This window comes from Carcharhinus amblyrhynchos, chromosome 4 (genome assembly GCF_965287045.1).
Source record: "Carcharhinus amblyrhynchos chromosome 4, sCarAmb.v2.hapA, whole genome shotgun sequence".
NCBI classification, from domain to species: domain Eukaryota; kingdom Metazoa; phylum Chordata; class Chondrichthyes; order Carcharhiniformes; family Carcharhinidae; genus Carcharhinus; species Carcharhinus amblyrhynchos.
In genome coordinates, this window is record NC_137327.1 from 8,878,804 (window position 1) to 8,888,931 (window position 10,128).

The window sequence follows — 10,128 nt, forward strand, 5'->3', positions numbered from 1 at the left end:
CACTGATTTCTCAGAGGAGTTTTTCACTTTTGGGTTTGAACTGTGGTTGACCCCCAGCTGTATGGGCTCATTCAATAACATATTTATATAACACTTCTAACATGTTAAAACCTCCACACATTTCACAAGAGAGTTACTTTGCATCCAGCCACACGAGACAATATTCAATCGTCACATTTTTAATGTTTATTTATTAGTGTCATAAGTAGGCTTACGTTAACACTGCAATGAAATCATTATGCAAATCTCCTAGTCATCACACTCCGGTGCCTGTTTGATTTGATTTATTATTATCACAAGTATTAGTGTACAGTGAAAAGTATTGTTTCTGATAGACTGAGGGAGAATTTAGCATGGCCCAGTGCACCTAACCAAGATGTCTTTCGGACTGTGGGAGGAAACCCACGCAGAAACGGGGAGAACATGCAGATTCCACACAGCCAGTGACCCAAGCTGAGAATCGAATTCTGGTCCCTGGCGCTGTGAGGCAGCAGTGCTAACCACTGTGCCACCGTGTGTGCCCAAGGGCAATCAGGCTACTTTCCCAGAATGGCCATCAAGGGACTTGAGCCCAGCAACATCAGGGAGCACGACTTGAAGGGAAACAGGTCAAAAGCTTGGTCAAAGAGACGGATTTTGAGCAGTGTGATTTAAGGAGAGAATTCCAGAACTTAGGGTCCAGGCAGCTAAAGCCACGAAAGGCTGAAATGGAGAAATGTATACTGTATTTTAGTGGGGTGTGTGGTTATGCTAGTTAGAGTGGAACTAGATTACAGTACACATGACAAGACGGATATAAACACATTAGAAAGTGTGCAGAGGATATGAGATTTTTGCCAGCAATTGATAACTTTATCACTGAAACACTACAGTGCAGAAGGAGGCCATTCAGCCCATCAAGCCTGCACCAGCAACAATCCCAACCAACCCCTATCCCACTAACCCCATGTATTTACCCTGTTAATCCATCTGATATTAAGGGGCAATTTAGCATAGCCAAACTCAAAAGGGCTAGATGGCCTACTCCTGCTCCTATCCCACCTAACCTGCATATTTTAGGACTATGGGAAGAAACGGGGGCACTCGGAGGAAACCCACGCAGACACGGGAGAACATGCAGACTCTGCACAGACAGTGACCCAAGCCGGTAATCAAACCCAGGTCCCTGGTGCTATGAGACAGCAGTGCTATCCACTGTGCCACCCTGCTGCCTAAGGGCACCCATTACCAAAAACGTGATGATACGAACAACACCATTTTTGGTGCTGGCTGCTGCCTAGCGTGTCACTCACGATGATGTCATAGAGTAACGCACTTGAGTTGCACGTGCAGGGCGATGACAGCAAACACAGCCACAGGAAAAAATAATCTTGGGCTCCTTTCCCATCCAACCAGTGACCAGGCAGCATCCACCAGAGGGAGCTCACACCGTTATTCAGCATCTACCTGTCGATTGTTCCCTGTCTCCCTTCTTCCCAGTAAGAAGTCTCTCAACACCGGGTTAAAGTCCAACAGGTTGATTTGCCAGCACAAGCTTTCGGAGCACCTCTCCTTTATCAGGTGAGTGAGGACTTGTGTTCACAAACAGTGCATATATAGACACAAACTCAATCTGCAAGATAATGGTTGGAATACAAGTCTTTACACGTAATCGTAAGAACATAAGAAATAGGAGCAGGAGTAGGCCATCTAGCCCTTCGAGCCTGCCCCGCCATTCAATAAGATCATGGCTGATCTGTCGCTGCTCAGTTCCACTTTCCCGCCCTCTCTCCATAACCCTTAATCCCCTCTCTTATCAAAAACCCATCAACCCGCGTCTTAAAAATATTTAGCGAGGCAGCCTCCACCACTTCAACGGGCAGAGAATTCCAGAGATTCACCACCCTTTGAGTGAAGAAGTTCCTCCTCAACTCCGTTCTAAACCGCCCCCCCCTTTTATCTTGAGGCTGTGCCCCCTAGTCCTACTGTCTTTTTTGAGCGGGAAGAGTCTCTCCACCTCTATCCTATCCATCCCATTCATCATCTTATACGTCTCAATGAGATCTCCCCTCATTCTTCTAAACTCTAACGAGTACAAGCCCAGTTTATTCAGCCTCTCCTCATAGCTCAACCCCCTCAACTCCGGTATCAGCCTTGTAAACCTCCTCTGCACTCCCTCCAAGGCCAAAATATCTTTGCGCAGGTGCGGCGCCCAAAACTGCACACAGTACTCCAGCTGCGGCCTCACCAATGCCCTATACAGCTGCAGCAAGACCTCCCTACTTTTATATTCAATCCCCCTCGCTATGAAGGCCAGCATCCCATTCGCCTTCCTGACCACCTGCAAGCTGGGTTTTTGCGACTCATGCACAAGGACCCCGAGGTCCCTCTGCACCGTCGCCTGCTGCAGTTTTTCGCCCCGTAAGTAATAGTCCTTCCTACCATTCTTCCTACCAAAGTGGACCACCTCACACTTGCCAACATTAAATTCCATTTGCCATTTCCTGGCCCATTTGCCCAGCCTATCTAGATCCTTCTGCAGACTCTCCACACCCTCCGCACAATTTGCCGTTCCCCCAATCTTGGTATCATCAGCAAATTTCGACACCCTACACTCGGTTCCCTCCTCCAGATCATCTATATAAATGGTAAAAAGCTGAGGCCCCAGCACCGACCCCTGGGGCACTCCACTAGTCACCATCCGCCAATCCGAATAGCACCCGTTGACCCCCACTCTCTGCCTCCTATTTGACAACCAATCCTCTATCCACGCTAACACCCTACCCCCAACTCCATGTCCCTCGACCTTCTGCAATAACCTCTTGTGAGGGACCTTGTCAAACGCCTTCTGAAAATCTAGAAAGACCACATCCACCGGCTTTCCTCTATCCACCGCCCTAGACACATCCTCATAGAACTCCAGTAAATTTGTCAGACACGACTTCCCTTTAATGAAACCGTGTTGCGTCTGCTCTATCAAGCAATTCCCCTCAAGATGCCTCGCAATTTCCTCCTTAATGACGGATTCTAACATTTTACCTACCACAGACGTTAAACTAACCAGCCTATAATTCCCCGCCTTTTGCCTGGCACCCTTCTTAAACAACGGCGTAACATTAGCCGTTTTCCAATCATCCAGCACTTCCCCGGAATCCAGCGACGTCTGGAAAATAATCAAGTCTTAAAGGTACAGACAAAGTGAGTGGAGAGTGGGACAAGCACAAGTTAAAGCGGTGTGTATTGTCTCCAGTTAGTGAGATTTCGCAAGCCCAGGCAAGTTGCAGGGATTACAGATAGTATGACATGAACCCAAGATCCCGGTTGAGGCCGTCCTCGTGTGTAGGATTTGGCTACCAGTTTCTGCTCGGTGATTCTACGGTCTTGTTTATTGTGAAGGCCACCTTGGAGAAAGCTTACCCAAAGGTCAGAGGCTGAATAACCATGACTGCTGAAATGTTCCCTGACTGGAAGGGAACACTCCTACCTGGTGATTGTCCAGCGATAATCATTCATCCATTGTCGTGGCGTCTGCATGGTCTCCCCAATGTACCATGCCTCAGGACATCCTTTCCTGCAGCATATCGGGTAGACAACATTGACCGAGTTGCAAGAGTAGGTACTGTGTATTTGGCGGATGGTGTTCTCATGTAACATAACGGCATCTGTGTTGATGGTCCGGCACTTCTTGCAGAGGTTGCCATGGAGGCATTGTGTGGTGTCGTGGTCACTGTTCTTCTGAAAGCTGAGTAGTTTGCTTTGGTCAATGGTCTGTTTGAGGTTGTGCAGTTGTTTGAAGGCAAAAAGTGCGGGCGTGAGGATGGCCTTGGCGAGATGTTCATCTTCATCGATGACATACCGATGTCATGCCCCCCTCCCCACCTCCCCCATTTCCCTGAAACCACACAGCCTCTGCTGTTTCCAAACTCCAAACTCTTTCTTAAGTATCAGATCATCAAGTTGTACTTTTCTTTTGGCCCTGAAAGTATTTGAAAAATTCATTATTAAGTGACAGAGCAAATGAATAATTTAGTGTTAAAATTTAAGATCATTTGAATTGAGTTTGAATTTAAATGCCAGTCTCACTTCCATGGGAGGTGGGTAGATCTCTTGCCTCTGAGTCTGGAGGTTTTTTTGTCCCACACCAGAGGTTTGAACACAACTAATCTGAGGCTGAGATTCACAGTGCAGTACTGCGTGAGTGAGTATTGTCAGAGGGTACTGTCTTTTGAATAACTAGGCCCCCTCTGCCCTCTTTGAGTTGAAGCTACGAGTCCTCCCAATTGGCACATCTTGTTTTCATTGCTTTCTGGGGTTGTTCCAGCTCATGGGTCAAAATTAGGGCAGGTAAGAGCTCCCAATATACTCTACCCATCCACTGAAAATCTCTGGGCACTTAACAAACGAGTGGGATGTTGTGTACGAGTAATAGAAATGGAGAAGACTAAAGGCGTTTTGAGCAGTAAAGTTCTTTTTTAAAATTTCTCCCTTGGGAGGGGTGGTGCTTGAAGATGGGATGGGAGATTCAGAAAGAGCCAGGTAAGGAAATAATTCCGTAAGCCAGGCCCTTAGTGACTGACTGTCCTCCAGCGATGGGTTGAGAGGCAAGGAAAATTGGAGGGTTTAAATAGTAATAGGGGGCTAGGGAAAGCCATTCAAACAGACTACTGTCAGCCCTCTTTTTTTTTTAATAACAGAGGATAGGAAAGAAGAAGGTGCAAAACAAAAATTCACTTGAACGATGCTAGAACTGAGTGGATATAATTATTGTACAGTTAATATATTCTATGTTTAGGGGGGACTGTTTTAAGATTCAGTGTTTTGTTACAAGCAGTTGGTTTGTCTGGTGGGAACACAGCAGATGCTGAGAAAGCAGGATAATTACTTATTTTAACCAAGTAAATGTTTAGTTAGCAGAAGACTTAATGGGGTGTTATTTTGATTAAAGCAATAAGGTCAATTAGGTCTACAAGGCAAGAACATGTGATACTAGAAATGGAAGGAGCTAGGTTTGTAGCAGAAAAGCAGTTTCATTTTCACTTTAAAAATGTTTAAAGACAGAAGCCAACAAGCATCTCTCTCTCTCTACAAAATCTCTTTGGGAGCTTCAGAGCTAGTAACCCAAATCAAAGCAAGTATTTCTGAATTTGTTAATGATTTTTAAAGAGAGGTTTAGGTCTTTTAAGAAAACTATTGCTTAATTGGAAGTGAAAATGGTAATAAGATGGAAGTTAAAAGTCTTTTTTTCATGTTTAAAGATTGTTCAGTGATGTACAAGCCTATAGCCAGACCTGCGGCATCACAACTGATTCTGCTATAGAGCAGGGTTGGGCAAAGTTCAAGCTGCATAACCCTGCTCTATAGCAGAATCAGTTGTGGTGCCACAGGTCTGGCTGTAGGCTTGCATCACTGAGCAATCTTTAAACATGAAAAAAAGCTTTTGACTTCCAACTTATTACCATTTTCACTTCCAATTAAGCAATATTTTTCTTAAAAGACTTAAACCTCTCTTTAAAAATCATTAACAAATTCAGAAATACTTGCTTTGATTTGGGTTACTAGCTCTGAAGCTCCCAAAGAGATTTCGTAGAGAGAGAGAGAGAGAGAGCTGCTTCTTGGCTTCTGTCTTTAAACAGTCCTCTCCAGCAACTCCCCTTTTTTAAAGTGAAAATGAAACTGCTTTTCTGCGACAAACCATCTCCTCCCATTTCTAGTATCACAGGTCCCCGCCCTGTAGACCTAATTGACCTTATTGCTTTAATCAAAATAAACTCCATTAAGTCTTCTGCTAACTAAACATTTACTTGGTTAAAATAAATAATTATCCTGCTTTCTCAGCATTTGCTGTGTTCCCACCAGATAAACCAACTGCTTGTAACAAAACACTGAACATTAAAACAGTCCCCCATAAACATAAAATATATTAACCACACAATAATTATATACAAGTCCAAGTGAGTGATCGTAGTAGGAGATTCAGTAGTGATGGACAAAGATAGGCCACGAAACTCTAGGATGGTGTGTTGCATCCATGATCCCAGGATCCTGAATGTCTGAGTGGGTACAGAGCATCCTGAAATAGGTGGGTAAACAGACAGATGCCATTGCCCACATTGGCACTAATGACAAAGGAAGAGGTCCTGCGAAGACAATTCAGGGAATTAGGCTGTGAGCTAAAAAAACAGGACCTCGAGGGTAGTAATCTCAGGATTACTCCCCATGCCAAGTGCTCGTGAGACTTGGAACAGAGAGTACATTTGAACATGTGGCTAAAGAGCTGGTGTTGAAGGGAGGGCTTCTACAAGAAGGACGGATTGTACCTGAACTGGGGGAGCACATCAATATCCTGGGTGGGAGGTTTGCTAGTGCTGTTCCGGTGGGTTTAAATTAGAGTGGTGGGGAGGCGGGAACTGGAATAGCAGGCCAGCAAGTGTAGAGACTGGGAAAGAAAGTGAGACTGAGATAAACATAGCGCAGGGTAGAGCAGTTACAGGGAAGTGTGCGGGGGAAGTTTTTCACGCAGAGGGTGGTGGGTGCCTGGAACGTGCTGCCAAAGGAGATGGTGGAAGCAGGCACATTTAGCAACATTTAAAATGCATCTGGATGAGTACATGAATAGGGAGAGAATGGAGGTACACGAACCAAGTAAGGGCAGAAGGTTTTTTTAAAAATTTAGTTCAGGCCTCATGATTGGCACGGGCTTGGAGGGCCGAAGGGCCTGTTCCTGTGTTGTACTTTTCTTTGTTCTCTTCGTAAGAGTTGAACTATTTCAATTTGTCAAAGGTATATTTGAACTGTGTCGCGAATAAAGCTGGTTTTGATGAAAAAGATCCATAATTTGTCTGTGGAATCACTCCTAAGGTGAAGCATCCTTTCCCCAAATTTATGCCAAAATAGAAAATTGTTGGGGTCTAGCCTGGATTCTTAATATACCTCGGGGTTTGTGGTCTAGCGCGCTGACACTGTCAACGCAACCTTTAGAAATTTATATAAAAGGAAAGTATCACCATTCTGAACTGACAGCTTATCAGGATTTCAGACCACACCAAGCAGGGGATACTTCCAACTGACAGTGGGGCACAAACAGTAATTTCACAAACCAGAGGCTCAGGATAAATTTGGAACCTGCAGGCACAGTGTCATTAATACCAACATTACGAAGGAGCTGAGTCTTTGGCGGAAAGAAAGATGCGCACAAGCTGGAAGAGTGGAGATGATACGAGACTAGAAATTCAAACTGGATACAGCAAAGCCTCTAAAGGTATCCATCTATAAGCTTGTTAGCTATGAACCACCTACATACACGCTACATCGATATCGATCACCGCTGGAGCACAGTGGCTGAGAAACTGCAATTAAAGACTTAGCGAGAAAGATGGAGTGTGATGTGTTTATTAAAGGAGTGTACAATTGAAATGCCTTATGTAGCACTAGCCTCATTCTTTTCCAGGACACCTAAAGCCATGAGAATTCAACAGCTCATTCAATCCTCACATCCTAAACCATTCAGGTATTTGCTTTTCATCTGGTCTGAGTGTATCAGGCTCGGGTGAACCAATGATTTTGGAGTACCAGCAGAGTTCACTTAAACTTTTCTTTGCTGTACACAGCCCATTTATTGAGTTGTGCGGTACTTTCAAGGTTGATGCATAACTGCTCACCCACTCACTCAGTTTAAAGGGAGCATTCAGCACTAGGATGGTAGAAGGTCCTTTGTTTGCCTGACAGGTGTGACGATACTGTGCCTTAAACAAATGTATTTTTATCATGTTTCTTTTAAAGGGTATGTTTCAAACTCAGCTCTGTTCACATGGTGCTGATTTGTCAGCACCAGGTGGCTCACGTGAGAATGCAGGCTAATAGTTAATTAGCTTTGCCTCACTGCTCAGGGTTCAATTCCCGCCTTGGGTCGCAGTCTGTGTGGAGTTTGCATGCTCTCTCCGCATCTGCATGGGTTTCCTCTAGGTGCTCCGGTTTTCTCCCACATTCCAAAGACGTGCAGGTGTTGTTGATTGGTCATGTTAAATTGCCCTTAGTGTCGGGGGCGGGCGAGGGGGATTATTAGGGTAAATAAATAAGGTTATGCAGAGAGAGCTAGGGTGGGAATTTGGTCAATGAAGACTTGATGGACTGAATGGCCTCCTTCTGCACTATAGGGATTCTATGAATCGAGGATTCTATAATAATTGATCTTAGCTAAAGGGTTGTTTGATTTAATCTGAATGCATTTTTGTTTATTTCTGTTTTTTTCCCCTGGGGTTTCAGAACAGGGTTTGAGTAGGTTATTGACCAGAGACAGAGTCATGAGCTAATGGGTGGATCTAAACTGACAGGGAAAAGCAACAGTCTCTGCCTAGTCCTGAAAGAAGCAAGAGGTGTCTGTCTGTCTGTCTCTCTCTCTGGAGGCTGCTGTTTAAGTGTCAGAAGACATGTTTCTCTGGGTCTGTCTCTCTCCAGAAGTGTTTAAAAGTTCTAGAACTGTAAACGATTGAAGAAATGTAAGCCTGTGTTGTTTGCTAACTGATTTTGAAGAGGAGTTTAAATCTACATGAATATTGCTTAAACTGGAAGTAATAAATATAGGTTAACAGTTAAGAATTGTCCATTGTCATGTTTAAGTATTTCAATTGGTAAAGTTAATTCATTCATTATTGTTAAATTATATTGTTAAATAAAATTTGTTTTGATAAAAGCCTCCCAGTGTGTCAATAGAATTACAATCGGAGTTAAACTCCTTATCCTCACATTAATTCCAAAATAGAAAATCTGTTGGGATCTAGTCGGGATTCATGATGTACTTTGGGGATTCTGTTCTGGTACCCCAACACAAGAGTACTGAGAACAGCAGGTTCACAATCTCTCAATTGCAAAATCATGATCAATCATGAACAATCAATCATGGCTGATACTTTTCTCATCCCCATTCTCCTGCCTTTTCCCCATACCTCGTAGCAAGGATGTCTGCTGCCCAGGACAAGGACAGTTGCGGCTTTCCTTGCGGGGCAGGAGTAGCACACAGTAGCTGACCTGGATCTGCCATCTCCTGGCAGCCTCCCAGTCTAGCCTTGGTGGGCAAACTGTTCACCTTTCAAAGACTCCCCAGATTATCCTTCAAGTAGACTGGTCAGGATTCAAGTTGGGAGGCTAACTGATCAGGGCATATATTGGGAAGTTGGGTGAGTGAGGCTAACACTAGGTTTCATTAGGTTAGCAGGAAGAAATAGCTTAGTGGTATTCTATATTCTATTAATCCAGAAACTCAGCTAATGTTCTTGGGACCCAGATGAACATGGTTTAGGGTGTGAAGGCTGATCTGTGGCTTTAGAAGTCCCAGGAAGAATGAAGTTATTACCAACATTTCGAGTCTAGATGACCCTTCATCTGAGCTCTGAAGGTTCATCTAGACTCGAAACGTTGGCTCTATTCTCTCCCCACAGATGCTGTCAGACCTGCTGAGATTTTCCAGCACTTCTTGTTTTTGTTTCAGATTCCAGCACCCGCAGTATTTTTCTTTGTTTTAGAGGTTTGTACCATTTCAAGACAGCGGTTCTGCAAAAGAGTCATGTGGAGTCAGAACATTAACTCTACTTCTCTCTCCACAGAAGCTGCCAGACTTGCTGAGTTCATCCAGCAATTTTCTGTTTCTATTTCAGATTTCCAGCATTACTTTGCTTTTACAAGTAAAACATTGCCCTGGGACAATTTCAGAGCTATCTCTCTGAATCCTCCTGGCCACCAATACTTATTCCTGAACCAAAATCATTAAAACAGAGTAATACTAAAAACTGTGGATGCTGAAACATGAAATAAAAACTGAAAATTCTGGAAAGTCTCAGCAGGTTTAACAGCATAGAATCGTAGAATCTTACAGTGCAAATGTAGGCCATTCGGCCCATCAAGTCTGCACCGACCACAATTCAACTCAGACCTATACCCATAAGCCCATGTATTTACCCTAGCTAGTTCCCCTGACACCAATAGACAATTTAGCATGGCCAATCCACCAAACCCGCACGCCTTTGGACTGTGGGAGGAAACTGGAGCAGCTGGAGGAAACCCATGCAGACACAGGGAGAATGTGCAAACTCCACACAGGCAGTGACCCAAGCTGGGAACTGAACCTGGGTCATTGGTGCCATGAGGCAGCAGTGT